The sequence below is a fragment of the Phyllopteryx taeniolatus genome, unplaced genomic scaffold (genome assembly GCF_024500385.1).
Source record: "Phyllopteryx taeniolatus isolate TA_2022b unplaced genomic scaffold, UOR_Ptae_1.2 contig_29, whole genome shotgun sequence".
NCBI classification, from domain to species: Eukaryota; Metazoa; Chordata; class Actinopteri; order Syngnathiformes; family Syngnathidae; genus Phyllopteryx; species Phyllopteryx taeniolatus.
In genome coordinates, this window is record NW_026903217.1 from 112,560 (window position 1) to 130,214 (window position 17,655).

Genomic DNA, 17,655 nt, shown 5'->3' on the forward strand with positions numbered 1-17,655 from the left:
TTTCTTATCGGTGGTTGACCTAAATTATAATGCAGTCATTCTCTCTCTTATGACTTACCATCTCTTTATTAGGAGACAGAATCTTCACGTACCTTTTTTAAACATCCCGTATCTCCTTTTCCGACAGTAAAAAAAAAAAAAAATCTATACACACATATATCTACATATATATATCTATATATATATATATATATATTAGTATCACGTGATACGTCACGATTTTATCACATCAGTGCTTTTAATTCGCTCGAGGCTAAGGATACGAAGGTATGGATCTTTAAATGATACGTAATTATTGCACATTATTGTGTGGACCTCAAAGCCACGGTTTATGAACCCGAACCACTTCCGAGGAATACATTACAGTCGAGTGAATGGCAGTATTAGAAGGAGTAGATTAGATAAATTCAATCAGAATCAGCAGAATAAAAATCAGAATCTATATTTGCCGAGTATGTCAGAAACATACAAGGAATTTGTCTCCGGTACTTGGAGCCCCTCTCGTGCGATAACGGATAGCCATTTGACAGAAAATACTTTGGAGACATAATCACATGAGACCAAAGTACAGAGAATCACTGAGCAATGAAAGGTTAGCGGTAATGTGGTCATGTCAATGCAAATTTTGTGTTATTTTTTATTTTTTGACAATTGTGCAAATGATGCAGAGTCCTCTAGCAATTTAGAGCAATTTGAAATGACTGATCGAGCAATAATCTGGTACAGTGACAATTTTGCAAAACGTGAAGAGACTTCGAGAAATTTAAGCAGTATAAAGCGAATCGTAGTGCGATAATCTGGAACAGTGTCCATTGTGCAAATGGTGCAGATACTTCTCAACCACATGAGTGGCCAGTATTGGTCAACAACAGATATGCAAATTGTGCAGAGTGGCGAGACTACTACAGTGAATGCACGAATAATGTATAATTGGCCCGACAGAGATGGGACAACAATCTCAAGACAAATTGGCAGCATGTTACAATGCAATTGTAAGTGAACTGTTTAAGAAGTTAACGGTAAGCGGGACGAAAGTGTTGGAATGTCTGCTAGTTTTTGTTTGCATTGTTCGATAGCACTTGCCTGGGGGAAGGAGCTGGAAGAAGACAATTATATATGACTCGTGCACTCATTGTAGTAGTCTCGCCACGCTGCACTATTTGCATATCTGTTGTTGACCAATACTGGCCACTCATGCTAGTAGCATCTGCTCCAATTGCACACTGAAGAGAATCTACATTTGCACAATAAACGTTGTCCCAGATTATCGCACTACTCGCTTGAAGTCTCGGCGCCCTTTGCACAATGGTCATTGCACCGGACTATTGCAATATTAGTCTTTCGAACTGCTCTAAATGCTAGAGGACTCTGCATCTTTTTGCACAATTGTCCAAAAAAAATGAACCGGCATTACGATAGCTAGCAACCCTAAATTGCTCAGTGACTGTTTTTTGTCAACGTCTTTATGTCTCAAAAGTGTTCTCTGTCAATTGACTGTCTGTTGTCGTACGAGAGTGGCTCCAACTACCAAATTCCTTGTGTGTTTTTTGGACATACATGGCAAATAAAGATGACTCTGTTTCTGAAGAGTTGGTGACCAGGATGTGGAGGGTCCAAGAGGATTTTGCATGCTCTTGTCTGAGTTTTGGCAGCGTGCAAGTTCTCAAATTCTCTCGTGTGTTAACTTTTCAAAATCTATGATCTGATCACATATTTGTAGTGTTGAGAATGAGTTTGCATCATCCACACAAAAAACTCCAAAATAGACCAGCCAACAATTGGAGAATAAAAAATGACGCGATCCGCTCGATATTTTTAAGCGAAATTTGATATTTTTTAAATATAAAATGTTGCTTTTCAGGTAACCATGTGGCTTACGGCCATACTACCCTGAGAACGCCCGATCTCGTCTGATCTCGGAAGCTAAGCAGGGGCGGGCCTGGTTAGTACTTGGATGGGAGACCGCCTGGGAATACCAGGTGCTGTAAGCTTTTTCACTTTAGATTCTCGTGGAATCGTTTTCTTATCGGTGGTTGACCTAAATTATAATGCAGTCATTCTCTCTCTTATGACTTACCATCTCTTTATTAGGAGACAGAATCTTCACGTACCTTTTTTAAACATCCCGTATCTCCTTTTCCGACAGTAAAAAAAAAAAAAAATCTATACACACATATATCTACATATATATATATATATATATATATATATATATATATTAGTATCACGTGATACGTCACGATTTTATCACATCAGTGCTTTTAATTCGCTCGAGGCTAAGGATACGAAGGTATGGATCTTTAAATGATACGTAATTATTGCACATTATTGTGTGGACCTCAAAGCCACGGTTTATGAACCCGAACCACTTCCGAGGAATACATTACAGTCGAGTGAATGGCAGTATTAGAAGGAGTAGATTAGATAAATTCAATCAGAATCAGCAGAATAAAAATCAGAATCTATATTTGCCGAGTATGTCAGAAACATACAAGGAATTTGTCTCCGGTACTTGGAGCCCCTCTCGTGCGATAACGGATAGCCATTTGACAGAAAATACTTTGGAGACATAATCACATGAGACCAAAGTACAGAGAATCACTGAGCAATGAAAGGTTAGCGGTAATGTGGTCATGTCAATGCAAATTTTGTGTTATTTTTTATTTTTTGACAATTGTGCAAATGATGCAGAGTCCTCTAGCAATTTAGAGCAATTTGAAATGACTGATCGAGCAATAATCTGGTACAGTGACAATTTTGCAAAACGTGAAGAGACTTCGAGAAATTTAAGCAGTATAAAGCGAATCGTAGTGCGATAATCTGGAACAGTGTCCATTGTGCAAATGGTGCAGATACTTCTCAACCACATGAGTGGCCAGTATTGGTCAACAACAGATATGCAAATTGTGCAGAGTGGCGAGACTACTACAGTGAATGCACGAATAATGTATAATTGGCCCGACAGAGATGGGACAACAATCTCAAGACAAATTGGCAGCATGTTACAATGCAATTGTAAGTGAACTGTTTAAGAAGTTAACGGTAAGCGGGACGAAAGTGTTGGAATGTCTGCTAGTTTTTGTTTGCATTGTTCGATAGCACTTGCCTGGGGGAAGGAGCTGGAAGAAGACAATTATATATGACTCGTGCACTCATTGTAGTAGTCTCGCCACGCTGCACTATTTGCATATCTGTTGTTGACCAATACTGGCCACTCATGCTAGTAGCATCTGCTCCAATTGCACACTGAAGAGAATCTACATTTGCACAATAAACGTTGTCCCAGATTATCGCACTACTCGCTTGAAGTCTCGGCGCCCTTTGCACAATGGTCATTGCACCGGACTATTGCAATATTAGTCTTTCGAACTGCTCTAAATGCTAGAGGACTCTGCATCTTTTTGCACAATTGTCCAAAAAAAATGAACCGGCATTACGATAGCTAGCAACCCTAAATTGCTCAGTGACTGTTTTTTGTCAACGTCTTTATGTCTCAAAAGTGTTCTCTGTCAATTGACTGTCTGTTGTCGTACGAGAGTGGCTCCAACTACCAAATTCCTTGTGTGTTTTTTGGACATACATGGCAAATAAAGATGACTCTGTTTCTGAAGAGTTGGTGACCAGGATGTGGAGGGTCCAAGAGGATTTTGCATGCTCTTGTCTGAGTTTTGGCAGCGTGCAAGTTCTCAAATTCTCTCGTGTGTTAACTTTTCAAAATCTATGATCTGATCACATATTTGTAGTGTTGAGAATGAGTTTGCATCATCCACACAAAAAACTCCAAAATAGACCAGCCAACAATTGGAGAATAAAAAATGACGCGATCCGCTCGATATTTTTAAGCGAAATTTGATATTTTTTAAATATAAAATGTTGCTTTTCAGGTAACCATGTGGCTTACGGCCATACTACCCTGAGAACGCCCGATCTCGTCCGATCTCGGAAGCTAAGCAGGGGCGGGCCTGGTTAGTACTTGGATGGGAGACCGCCTGGGAATACCAGGTGCTGTAAGCTTTTTCACTTTAGATTCTCGTGGAATCGTTTTCTTATCGGTGGTTGACCTAAATTATAATGCAGTCATTCTCTCTCTTATGACTTACCATCTCTTTATTAGGAGACAGAATCTTCACGTACCTTTTTTAAACATCCCGTATCTCCTTTTCCGACAGTAAAAAAAAAAAAAATCTATACACACATATATCTACATAGATATATATATATATATATATATATATTAGTATCACGTGATACGTCACGATTTTATCACATCAGTGCTTTTAATTCGCTCGAGGCTAAGGATACGAAGGTATGGATCTTTAAATGATACGTAATTATTGCACATTATTGTGTGGACCTCAAAGCCACGGTTTATGAACCCGAACCACTTCCGAGGAATACATTACAGTCGAGTGAATGGCAGTATTAGAAGGAGTAGATTAGATAAATTCAATCAGAATCAGCAGAATAAAAATCAGAATCTATATTTGCCGAGTATGTCAGAAACATACAAGGAATTTGTCTCCGGTACTTGGAGCCCCTCTCGTGCGATAACGGATAGCCATTTGACAGAAAATACTTTGGAGACATAATCACATGAGACCAAAGTACAGAGAATCACTGAGCAATGAAAGGTTAGCGGTAATGTGGTCATGTCAATGCAAATTTTGTGTTATTTTTTATTTTTTGACAATTGTGCAAATGATGCAGAGTCCTCTAGCAATTTAGAGCAATTTGAAATGACTGATCGAGCAATAATCTGGTACAGTGACAATTTTGCAAAACGTGAAGAGACTTCGAGAAATTTAAGCAGTATAAAGCGAATCGTAGTGCGATAATCTGGAACAGTGTCCATTGTGCAAATGGTGCAGATACTTCTCAACCACATGAGTGGCCAGTATTGGTCAACAACAGATATGCAAATTGTGCAGAGTGGCGAGACTACTACAGTGAATGCACGAATAATGTATAATTGGCCCGACAGAGATGGGACAACAATCTCAAGACAAATTGGCAGCATGTTACAATGCAATTGTAAGTGAACTGTTTAAGAAGTTAACGGTAAGCGGGACGAAAGTGTTGGAATGTCTGCTAGTTTTTGTTTGCATTGTTCGATAGCACTTGCCTGGGGGAAGGAGCTGGAAGAAGACAATTATATATGACTCGTGCACTCATTGTAGTAGTCTCGCCACGCTGCACTATTTGCATATCTGTTGTTGACCAATACTGGCCACTCATGCTAGTAGCATCTGCTCCAATTGCACACTGAAGAGAATCTACATTTGCACAATAAACGTTGTCCCAGATTATCGCACTACTCGCTTGAAGTCTCGGCGCCCTTTGCACAATGGTCATTGCACCGGACTATTGCAATATTAGTCTTTCGAACTGCTCTAAATGCTAGAGGACTCTGCATCTTTTTGCACAATTGTCCAAAAAAAATGAACCGGCATTACGATAGCTAGCAACCCTAAATTGCTCAGTGACTGTTTTTTGTCAACGTCTTTATGTCTCAAAAGTGTTCTCTGTCAATTGACTGTCTGTTGTCGTACGAGAGTGGCTCCAACTACCAAATTCCTTGTGTGTTTTTTGGACATACATGGCAAATAAAGATGACTCTGTTTCTGAAGAGTTGGTGACCAGGATGTGGAGGGTCCAAGAGGATTTTGCATGCTCTTGTCTGAGTTTTGGCAGCGTGCAAGTTCTCAAATTCTCTCGTGTGTTAACTTTTCAAAATCTATGATCTGATCACATATTTGTAGTGTTGAGAATGAGTTTGCATCATCCACACAAAAAACTCCAAAATAGACCAGCCAACAATTGGAGAATAAAAAATGACGCGATCCGCTCGATATTTTTAAGCGAAATTTGATATTTTTTAAATATAAAATGTTGCTTTTCAGGTAACCATGTGGCTTACGGCCATACTACCCTGAGAACGCCCGATCTCGTCTGATCTCGGAAGCTAAGCAGGGGCGGGCCTGGTTAGTACTTGGATGGGAGACCGCCTGGGAATACCAGGTGCTGTAAGCTTTTTCACTTTAGATTCTCGTGGAATCGTTTTCTTATCGGTGGTTGACCTAAATTATAATGCAGTCATTCTCTCTCTTATGACTTACCATCTCTTTATTAGGAGACAGAATCTTCACGTACCTTTTTTAAACATCCCGTATCTCCTTTTCCGACAGTAAAAAAAAAAAAAAATCTATACACACATATATCTACATATATATATATATATATATATATATATATATTAGTATCACGTGATACGTCACGATTTTATCACATCAGTGCTTTTAATTCGCTCGAGGCTAAGGATACGAAGGTATGGATCTTTAAATGATACGTAATTATTGCACATTATTGTGTGGACCTCAAAGCCACGGTTTATGAACCCGAACCACTTCCGAGGAATACATTACAGTCGAGTGAATGGCAGTATTAGAAGGAGTAGATTAGATAAATTCAATCAGAATCAGCAGAATAAAAATCAGAATCTATATTTGCCGAGTATGTCAGAAACATACAAGGAATTTGTCTCCGGTACTTGGAGCCCCTCTCGTGCGATAACGGATAGCCATTTGACAGAAAATACTTTGGAGACATAATCACATGAGACCAAAGTACAGAGAATCACTGAGCAATGAAAGGTTAGCGGTAATGTGGTCATGTCAATGCAAATTTTGTGTTATTTTTTATTTTTTGACAATTGTGCAAATGATGCAGAGTCCTCTAGCAATTTAGAGCAATTTGAAATGACTGATCGAGCAATAATCTGGTACAGTGACAATTTTGCAAAACGTGAAGAGACTTCGAGAAATTTAAGCAGTATAAAGCGAATCGTAGTGCGATAATCTGGAACAGTGTCCATTGTGCAAATGGTGCAGATACTTCTCAACCACATGAGTGGCCAGTATTGGTCAACAACAGATATGCAAATTGTGCAGAGTGGCGAGACTACTACAGTGAATGCACGAATAATGTATAATTGGCCCGACAGAGATGGGACAACAATCTCAAGACAAATTGGCAGCATGTTACAATGCAATTGTAAGTGAACTGTTTAAGAAGTTAACGGTAAGCGGGACGAAAGTGTTGGAATGTCTGCTAGTTTTTGTTTGCATTGTTCGATAGCACTTGCCTGGGGGAAGGAGCTGGAAGAAGACAATTATATATGACTCGTGCACTCATTGTAGTAGTCTCGCCACGCTGCACTATTTGCATATCTGTTGTTGACCAATACTGGCCACTCATGCTAGTAGCATCTGCTCCAATTGCACACTGAAGAGAATCTACATTTGCACAATAAACGTTGTCCCAGATTATCGCACTACTCGCTTGAAGTCTCGGCGCCCTTTGCACAATGGTCATTGCACCGGACTATTGCAATATTAGTCTTTCGAACTGCTCTAAATGCTAGAGGACTCTGCATCTTTTTGCACAATTGTCCAAAAAAAATGAACCGGCATTACGATAGCTAGCAACCCTAAATTGCTCAGTGACTGTTTTTTGTCAACGTCTTTATGTCTCAAAAGTGTTCTCTGTCAATTGACTGTCTGTTGTCGTACGAGAGTGGCTCCAACTACCAAATTCCTTGTGTGTTTTTTGGACATACATGGCAAATAAAGATGACTCTGTTTCTGAAGAGTTGGTGACCAGGATGTGGAGGGTCCAAGAGGATTTTGCATGCTCTTGTCTGAGTTTTGGCAGCGTGCAAGTTCTCAAATTCTCTCGTGTGTTAACTTTTCAAAATCTATGATCTGATCACATATTTGTAGTGTTGAGAATGAGTTTGCATCATCCACACAAAAAACTCCAAAATAGACCAGCCAACAATTGGAGAATAAAAAATGACGCGATCCGCTCGATATTTTTAAGCGAAATTTGATATTTTTTAAATATAAAATGTTGCTTTTCAGGTAACCATGTGGCTTACGGCCATACTACCCTGAGAACGCCCGATCTCGTCCGATCTCGGAAGCTAAGCAGGGGCGGGCCTGGTTAGTACTTGGATGGGAGACCGCCTGGGAATACCAGGTGCTGTAAGCTTTTTCACTTTAGATTCTCGTGGAATCGTTTTCTTATCGGTGGTTGACCTAAATTATAATGCAGTCATTCTCTCTCTTATGACTTACCATCTCTTTATTAGGAGACAGAATCTTCACGTACCTTTTTTAAACATCCCGTATCTCCTTTTCCGACAGTAAAAAAAAAAAAAAATCTATACACACATATATCTACATATATATATATATATATATATATATATATATATTAGTATCACGTGATACGTCACGATTTTATCACATCAGTGCTTTTAATTCGCTCGAGGCTAAGGATACGAAGGTATGGATCTTTAAATGATACGTAATTATTGCACATTATTGTGTGGACCTCAAAGCCACGGTTTATGAACCCGAACCACTTCCGAGGAATACATTACAGTCGAGTGAATGGCAGTATTAGAAGGAGTAGATTAGATAAATTCAATCAGAATCAGCAGAATAAAAATCAGAATCTATATTTGCCGAGTATGTCAGAAACATACAAGGAATTTGTCTCCGGTACTTGGAGCCCCTCTCGTGCGATAACGGATAGCCATTTGACAGAAAATACTTTGGAGACATAATCACATGAGACCAAAGTACAGAGAATCACTGAGCAATGAAAGGTTAGCGGTAATGTGGTCATGTCAATGCAAATTTTGTGTTATTTTTTATTTTTTGACAATTGTGCAAATGATGCAGAGTCCTCTAGCAATTTAGAGCAATTTGAAATGACTGATCGAGCAATAATCTGGTACAGTGACAATTTTGCAAAACGTGAAGAGACTTCGAGAAATTTAAGCAGTATAAAGCGAATCGTAGTGCGATAATCTGGAACAGTGTCCATTGTGCAAATGGTGCAGATACTTCTCAACCACATGAGTGGCCAGTATTGGTCAACAACAGATATGCAAATTGTGCAGAGTGGCGAGACTACTACAGTGAATGCACGAATAATGTATAATTGGCCCGACAGAGATGGGACAACAATCTCAAGACAAATTGGCAGCATGTTACAATGCAATTGTAAGTGAACTGTTTAAGAAGTTAACGGTAAGCGGGACGAAAGTGTTGGAATGTCTGCTAGTTTTTGTTTGCATTGTTCGATAGCACTTGCCTGGGGGAAGGAGCTGGAAGAAGACAATTATATATGACTCGTGCACTCATTGTAGTAGTCTCGCCACGCTGCACTATTTGCATATCTGTTGTTGACCAATACTGGCCACTCATGCTAGTAGCATCTGCTCCAATTGCACACTGAAGAGAATCTACATTTGCACAATAAACGTTGTCCCAGATTATCGCACTACTCGCTTGAAGTCTCGGCGCCCTTTGCACAATGGTCATTGCACCGGACTATTGCAATATTAGTCTTTCGAACTGCTCTAAATGCTAGAGGACTCTGCATCTTTTTGCACAATTGTCCAAAAAAAATGAACCGGCATTACGATAGCTAGCAACCCTAAATTGCTCAGTGACTGTTTTTTGTCAACGTCTTTATGTCTCAAAAGTGTTCTCTGTCAATTGACTGTCTGTTGTCGTACGAGAGTGGCTCCAACTACCAAATTCCTTGTGTGTTTTTTGGACATACATGGCAAATAAAGATGACTCTGTTTCTGAAGAGTTGGTGACCAGGATGTGGAGGGTCCAAGAGGATTTTGCATGCTCTTGTCTGAGTTTTGGCAGCGTGCAAGTTCTCAAATTCTCTCGTGTGTTAACTTTTCAAAATCTATGATCTGATCACATATTTGTAGTGTTGAGAATGAGTTTGCATCATCCACACAAAAAACTCCAAAATAGACCAGCCAACAATTGGAGAATAAAAAATGACGCGATCCGCTCGATATTTTTAAGCGAAATTTGATATTTTTTAAATATAAAATGTTGCTTTTCAGGTAACCATGTGGCTTACGGCCATACTACCCTGAGAACGCCCGATCTCGTCAGATCTCGGAAGCTAAGCAGGGGCGGGCCTGGTTAGTACTTGGATGGGAGACCGCCTGGGAATACCAGGTGCTGTAAGCTTTTTCACTTTAGATTCTCGTGGAATCGTTTTCTTATCGGTGGTTGACCTAAATTATAATGCAGTCATTCTCTCTCTTATGACTTACCATCTCTTTATTAGGAGACAGAATCTTCACGTACCTTTTTTAAACATCCCGTATCTCCTTTTCCGACAGTAAAAAAAAAAAAAATCTATACACACATATATCTACATATATATATATATATATATATATATATATATATTAGTATCACGTGATACGTCACGATTTTATCACATCAGTGCTTTTAATTCGCTCGAGGCTAAGGATACGAAGGTATGGATCTTTAAATGATACGTAATTATTGCACATTATTGTGTGGACCTCAAAGCCACGGTTTATGAACCCGAACCACTTCCGAGGAATACATTACAGTCGAGTGAATGGCAGTATTAGAAGGAGTAGATTAGATAAATTCAATCAGAATCAGCAGAATAAAAATCAGAATCTATATTTGCCGAGTATGTCAGAAACATACAAGGAATTTGTCTCCGGTACTTGGAGCCCCTCTCGTGCGATAACGGATAGCCATTTGACAGAAAATACTTTGGAGACATAATCACATGAGACCAAAGTACAGAGAATCACTGAGCAATGAAAGGTTAGCGGTAATGTGGTCATGTCAATGCAAATTTTGTGTTATTTTTTATTTTTTGACAATTGTGCAAATGATGCAGAGTCCTCTAGCAATTTAGAGCAATTTGAAATGACTGATCGAGCAATAATCTGGTACAGTGACAATTTTGCAAAACGTGAAGAGACTTCGAGAAATTTAAGCAGTATAAAGCGAATCGTAGTGCGATAATCTGGAACAGTGTCCATTGTGCAAATGGTGCAGATACTTCTCAACCACATGAGTGGCCAGTATTGGTCAACAACAGATATGCAAATTGTGCAGAGTGGCGAGACTACTACAGTGAATGCACGAATAATGTATAATTGGCCCGACAGAGATGGGACAACAATCTCAAGACAAATTGGCAGCATGTTACAATGCAATTGTAAGTGAACTGTTTAAGAAGTTAACGGTAAGCGGGACGAAAGTGTTGGAATGTCTGCTAGTTTTTGTTTGCATTGTTCGATAGCACTTGCCTGGGGGAAGGAGCTGGAAGAAGACAATTATATATGACTCGTGCACTCATTGTAGTAGTCTCGCCACGCTGCACTATTTGCATATCTGTTGTTGACCAATACTGGCCACTCATGCTAGTAGCATCTGCTCCAATTGCACACTGAAGAGAATCTACATTTGCACAATAAACGTTGTCCCAGATTATCGCACTACTCGCTTGAAGTCTCGGCGCCCTTTGCACAATGGTCATTGCACCGGACTATTGCAATATTAGTCTTTCGAACTGCTCTAAATGCTAGAGGACTCTGCATCTTTTTGCACAATTGTCCAAAAAAAATGAACCGGCATTACGATAGCTAGCAACCCTAAATTGCTCAGTGACTGTTTTTTGTCAACGTCTTTATGTCTCAAAAGTGTTCTCTGTCAATTGACTGTCTGTTGTCGTACGAGAGTGGCTCCAACTACCAAATTCCTTGTGTGTTTTTTGGACATACATGGCAAATAAAGATGACTCTGTTTCTGAAGAGTTGGTGACCAGGATGTGGAGGGTCCAAGAGGATTTTGCATGCTCTTGTCTGAGTTTTGGCAGCGTGCAAGTTCTCAAATTCTCTCGTGTGTTAACTTTTCAAAATCTATGATCTGATCACATATTTGTAGTGTTGAGAATGAGTTTGCATCATCCACACAAAAAACTCCAAAATAGACCAGCCAACAATTGGAGAATAAAAAATGACGCGATCCGCTCGATATTTTTAAGCGAAATTTGATATTTTTTAAATATAAAATGTTGCTTTTCAGGTAACCATGTGGCTTACGGCCATACTACCCTGAGAACGCCCGATCTCGTCCGATCTCGGAAGCTAAGCAGGGGCGGGCCTGGTTAGTACTTGGATGGGAGACCGCCTGGGAATACCAGGTGCTGTAAGCTTTTTCACTTTAGATTCTCGTGGAATCGTTTTCTTATCGGTGGTTGACCTAAATTATAATGCAGTCATTCTCTCTCTTATGACTTACCATCTCTTTATTAGGAGACAGAATCTTCACGTACCTTTTTTAAACATCCCGTATCTCCTTTTCCGACAGTAAAAAAAAAAAAAAATCTATACACACATATATCTACATATATATATATATATATATATATATATATATTAGTATCACGTGATACGTCACGATTTTATCACATCAGTGCTTTTAATTCGCTCGAGGCTAAGGATACGAAGGTATGGATCTTTAAATGATACGTAATTATTGCACATTATTGTGTGGACCTCAAAGCCACGGTTTATGAACCCGAACCACTTCCGAGGAATACATTACAGTCGAGTGAATGGCAGTATTAGAAGGAGTAGATTAGATAAATTCAATCAGAATCAGCAGAATAAAAATCAGAATCTATATTTGCCGAGTATGTCAGAAACATACAAGGAATTTGTCTCCGGTACTTGGAGCCCCTCTCGTGCGATAACGGATAGCCATTTGACAGAAAATACTTTGGAGACATAATCACATGAGACCAAAGTACAGAGAATCACTGAGCAATGAAAGGTTAGCGGTAATGTGGTCATGTCAATGCAAATTTTGTGTTATTTTTTATTTTTTGACAATTGTGCAAATGATGCAGAGTCCTCTAGCAATTTAGAGCAATTTGAAATGACTGATCGAGCAATAATCTGGTACAGTGACAATTTTGCAAAACGTGAAGAGACTTCGAGAAATTTAAGCAGTATAAAGCGAATCGTAGTGCGATAATCTGGAACAGTGTCCATTGTGCAAATGGTGCAGATACTTCTCAACCACATGAGTGGCCAGTATTGGTCAACAACAGATATGCAAATTGTGCAGAGTGGCGAGACTACTACAGTGAATGCACGAATAATGTATAATTGGCCCGACAGAGATGGGACAACAATCTCAAGACAAATTGGCAGCATGTTACAATGCAATTGTAAGTGAACTGTTTAAGAAGTTAACGGTAAGCGGGACGAAAGTGTTGGAATGTCTGCTAGTTTTTGTTTGCATTGTTCGATAGCACTTGCCTGGGGGAAGGAGCTGGAAGAAGACAATTATATATGACTCGTGCACTCATTGTAGTAGTCTCGCCACGCTGCACTATTTGCATATCTGTTGTTGACCAATACTGGCCACTCATGCTAGTAGCATCTGCTCCAATTGCACACTGAAGAGAATCTACATTTGCACAATAAACGTTGTCCCAGATTATCGCACTACTCGCTTGAAGTCTCGGCGCCCTTTGCACAATGGTCATTGCACCGGACTATTGCAATATTAGTCTTTCGAACTGCTCTAAATGCTAGAGGACTCTGCATCTTTTTGCACAATTGTCCAAAAAAAATGAACCGGCATTACGATAGCTAGCAACCCTAAATTGCTCAGTGACTGTTTTTTGTCAACGTCTTTATGTCTCAAAAGTGTTCTCTGTCAATTGACTGTCTGTTGTCGTACGAGAGTGGCTCCAACTACCAAATTCCTTGTGTGTTTTTTGGACATACATGGCAAATAAAGATGACTCTGTTTCTGAAGAGTTGGTGACCAGGATGTGGAGGGTCCAAGAGGATTTTGCATGCTCTTGTCTGAGTTTTGGCAGCGTGCAAGTTCTCAAATTCTCTCGTGTGTTAACTTTTCAAAATCTATGATCTGATCACATATTTGTAGTGTTGAGAATGAGTTTGCATCATCCACACAAAAAACTCCAAAATAGACCAGCCAACAATTGGAGAATAAAAAATGACGCGATCCGCTCGATATTTTTAAGCGAAATTTGATATTTTTTAAATATAAAATGTTGCTTTTCAGGTAACCATGTGGCTTACGGCCATACTACCCTGAGAACGCCCGATCTCGTCCGATCTCGGAAGCTAAGCAGGGGCGGGCCTGGTTAGTACTTGGATGGGAGACCGCCTGGGAATACCAGGTGCTGTAAGCTTTTTCACTTTAGATTCTCGTGGAATCGTTTTCTTATCGGTGGTTGACCTAAATTATAATGCAGTCATTCTCTCTCTTATGACTTACCATCTCTTTATTAGGAGACAGAATCTTCACGTACCTTTTTTAAACATCCCGTATCTCCTTTTCCGACAGTAAAAAAAAAAAAAATCTATACACACATATATCTACATATATATATATATATATATAGATATATATATTAGTATCACGTGATACGTCACGATTTTATCACATCAGTGCTTTTAATTCGCTCGAGGCTAAGGATACGAAGGTATGGATCTTTAAATGATACGTAATTATTGCACATTATTGTGTGGACCTCAAAGCCACGGTTTATGAACCCGAACCACTTCCGAGGAATACATTACAGTCGAGTGAATGGCAGTATTAGAAGGAGTAGATTCGATAAATTCAATCAGAATCAGCAGAATAAAAATCAGAATCTATATTTGCCGAGTATGTCAGAAACATACAAGGAATTTGTCTCCGGTACTTGGAGCCCCTCTCGTGCGATAACGGATAGCCATTTGACAGAAAATACTTTGGAGACATAATCACATGAGACCAAAGTACAGAGAATCACTGAGCAATGAAAGGTTAGCGGTAATGTGGTCATGTCAATGCAAATTTTGTGTTATTTTTTATTTTTTGACAATTGTGCAAATGATGCAGAGTCCTCTAGCAATTTAGAGCAATTTGAAATGACTGATCGAGCAATAATCTGGTACAGTGACAATTTTGCAAAACGTGAAGAGACTTCGAGAAATTTAAGCAGTATAAAGCGAATCGTAGTGCGATAATCTGGAACAGTGTCCATTGTGCAAATGGTGCAGATACTTCTCAACCACATGAGTGGCCAGTATTGGTCAACAACAGATATGCAAATTGTGCAGAGTGGCGAGACTACTACAGTGAATGCACGAATAATGTATAATTGGCCCGACAGAGATGGGACAACAATCTCAAGACAAATTGGCAGCATGTTACAATGCAATTGTAAGTGAACTGTTTAAGAAGTTAACGGTAAGCGGGACGAAAGTGTTGGAATGTCTGCTAGTTTTTGTTTGCATTGTTCGATAGCACTTGCCTGGGGGAAGGAGCTGGAAGAAGACAATTATATATGACTCGTGCACTCATTGTAGTAGTCTCGCCACGCTGCACTATTTGCATATCTGTTGTTGACCAATACTGGCCACTCATGCTAGTAGCATCTGCTCCAATTGCACACTGAAGAGAATCTACATTTGCACAATAAACGTTGTCCCAGATTATCGCACTACTCGCTTGAAGTCTCGGCGCCCTTTGCACAATGGTCATTGCACCGGACTATTGCAATATTAGTCTTTCGAACTGCTCTAAATGCTAGAGGACTCTGCATCTTTTTGCACAATTGTCCAAAAAAAATGAACCGGCATTACGATAGCTAGCAACCCTAAATTGCTCAGTGACTGTTTTTTGTCAACGTCTTTATGTCTCAAAAGTGTTCTCTGTCAATTGACTGTCTGTTGTCGTACGAGAGTGGCTCCAACTACCAAATTCCTTGTGTGTTTTTTGGACATACATGGCAAATAAAGATGACTCTGTTTCTGAAGAGTTGGTGACCAGGATGTGGAGGGTCCAAGAGGATTTTGCATGCTCTTGTCTGAGTTTTGGCAGCGTGCAAGTTCTCAAATTCTCTCGTGTGTTAACTTTTCAAAATCTATGATCTGATCACATATTTGTAGTGTTGAGAATGAGTTTGCATCATCCACACAAAAAACTCCAAAATAGACCAGCCAACAATTGGAGAATAAAAAATGACGCGATCCGCTCGATATTTTTAAGCGAAATTTGATATTTTTTAAATATAAAATGTTGCTTTTCAGGTAACCATGTGGCTTACGGCCATACTACCCTGAGAACGCCCGATCTCGTCCGATCTCGGAAGCTAAGCAGGGGCGGGCCTGGTTAGTACTTGGATGGGAGACCGCCTGGGAATACCAGGTGCTGTAAGCTTTTTCACTTTAGATTCTCGTGGAATCGTTTTCTTATCGGTGGTTGACCTAAATTATAATGCAGTCATTCTCTCTCTTATGACTTACCATCTCTTTATTAGGAGACAGAATCTTCACGTACCTTTTTTAAAAATCCCGTATCTCCTTTTCCGACAGTAAAAAATAAAAAATAATCTATACACACATATATCTACATATATATATATCTATATATATATATATTAGTATCACGTGATACGTCACGATTTTATCACATCAGTGCTTTTAATTCGCTCGAGGCTAAGGATACGAAGGTATGGATCTTTAAATGATACGTAATTATTGCACATTATTGTGTGGACCTCAAAGCCACGGTTTATGAACCCGAACCACTTCCGAGGAATACATTACAGTCGAGTGAATGGCAGTATTAGAAGGAGTAGATTAGATAAATTCAATCAGAATCAGCAGAATAAAAATCAGAATCTATATTTGCCGAGTATGTCAGAAACATACAAGGAATTTGTCTCCGGTACTTGGAGCCCCTCTCGTGCGATAACGGATAGCCATTTGACAGAAAATACTTTGGAGACATAATCACATGAGACCAAAGTACAGAGAATCACTGAGCAATGAAAGGTTAGCGGTAATGTGGTCATGTCAATGCAAATTTTGTGTTATTTTTAATTTTTTGACAATTGTGCAAATGATGCAGAGTCCTCTAGCAATTTAGAGCAATTTGAAATGACTGATCGAGCAATAATCTGGTACAGTGACAATTTTGCAAAACGTGAAGAGACTTCGAGAAATTTAAGCAGTATAAAGCGAATCGTAGTGCGATAATCTGGAACAGTGTCCATTGTGCAAATGGTGCAGATACTTCTCAACCACATGAGTGGCCAGTATTGGTCAACAACAGATATGCAAATTGTGCAGAGTGGCGAGACTACTACAGTGAATGCACGAATAATGTATAATTGGCCCGACAGAGATGGGACAACAATCTCAAGACAAATTGGCAGCATGTTACAATGCAATTGTAAGTGAACTGTTTAAGAAGTTAACGGTAAGCGGGACGAAAGTGTTGGAATGTCTGCTAGTTTTTGTTTGCATTGTTCGATAGCACTTGCCTGGGGGAAGGAGCTGGAAGAAGACAATTATATATGACTCGTGCACTCATTGTAGTAGTCTCGCCACGCTGCACTATTTGCATATCTGTTGTTGACCAATACTGGCCACTCATGCTAGTAGCATCTGCTCCAATTGCACACTGAAGAGAATCTACATTTGCACAATAAACGTTGTCCCAGATTATCGCACTACTCGCTTGAAGTCTCGGCGCCCTTTGCACAATGGTCATTGCACCGGACTATTGCAATATTAGTCTTTCGAACTGCTCTAAATGCTAGAGGACTCTGCATCTTTTTGCACAATTGTCCAAAAAAAATGAACCGGCATTACGATAGCTAGCAACCCTAAATTGCTCAGTGACTGTTTTTTGTCAACGTCTTTATGTCTCAAAAGTGTTCTCTGTCAATTGACTGTCTGTT

At 39.5% G+C, this 17,655-nt stretch overlaps 8 non-coding genes across 8 annotated transcripts; all 8 read left to right on the forward strand.

The window, feature by feature from the left end:
- The first annotated feature begins 1,872 nt into the window (after positions 1 to 1,872).
- LOC133473577 (5S ribosomal RNA) lies at positions 1,873 to 1,991 on the forward strand. The gene has a single exon (XR_009787160.1). It is a non-coding gene; the product is annotated as a 5S ribosomal RNA (ribosomal RNA).
- A 1,904-nt stretch (positions 1,992 to 3,895) lies between these two features.
- LOC133473570 (5S ribosomal RNA) lies at positions 3,896 to 4,014 on the forward strand. The gene has a single exon (XR_009787153.1). It is a non-coding gene; the product is annotated as a 5S ribosomal RNA (ribosomal RNA).
- A 1,897-nt stretch (positions 4,015 to 5,911) lies between these two features.
- LOC133473578 (5S ribosomal RNA) lies at positions 5,912 to 6,030 on the forward strand. The gene has a single exon (XR_009787161.1). It is a non-coding gene; the product is annotated as a 5S ribosomal RNA (ribosomal RNA).
- Positions 6,031 to 7,930: 1,900 nt separating this feature from the next.
- On the forward strand, positions 7,931 to 8,049 carry LOC133473571 (5S ribosomal RNA). The gene has a single exon (XR_009787154.1). It is a non-coding gene; the product is annotated as a 5S ribosomal RNA (ribosomal RNA).
- Positions 8,050 to 9,951: 1,902 nt separating this feature from the next.
- On the forward strand, positions 9,952 to 10,070 carry LOC133473575 (5S ribosomal RNA). Its single transcript, XR_009787158.1, has one exon. It is a non-coding gene; the product is annotated as a 5S ribosomal RNA (ribosomal RNA).
- A 1,901-nt stretch (positions 10,071 to 11,971) lies between these two features.
- On the forward strand, positions 11,972 to 12,090 carry LOC133473572 (5S ribosomal RNA). The gene has a single exon (XR_009787155.1). It is a non-coding gene; the product is annotated as a 5S ribosomal RNA (ribosomal RNA).
- Positions 12,091 to 13,990: 1,900 nt separating this feature from the next.
- LOC133473573 (5S ribosomal RNA) lies at positions 13,991 to 14,109 on the forward strand. The gene has a single exon (XR_009787156.1). It is a non-coding gene; the product is annotated as a 5S ribosomal RNA (ribosomal RNA).
- A 1,899-nt stretch (positions 14,110 to 16,008) lies between these two features.
- LOC133473574 (5S ribosomal RNA) lies at positions 16,009 to 16,127 on the forward strand. Its single transcript, XR_009787157.1, has one exon. It is a non-coding gene; the product is annotated as a 5S ribosomal RNA (ribosomal RNA).
- Positions 16,128 to 17,655: the final 1,528 nt, after the last annotated feature.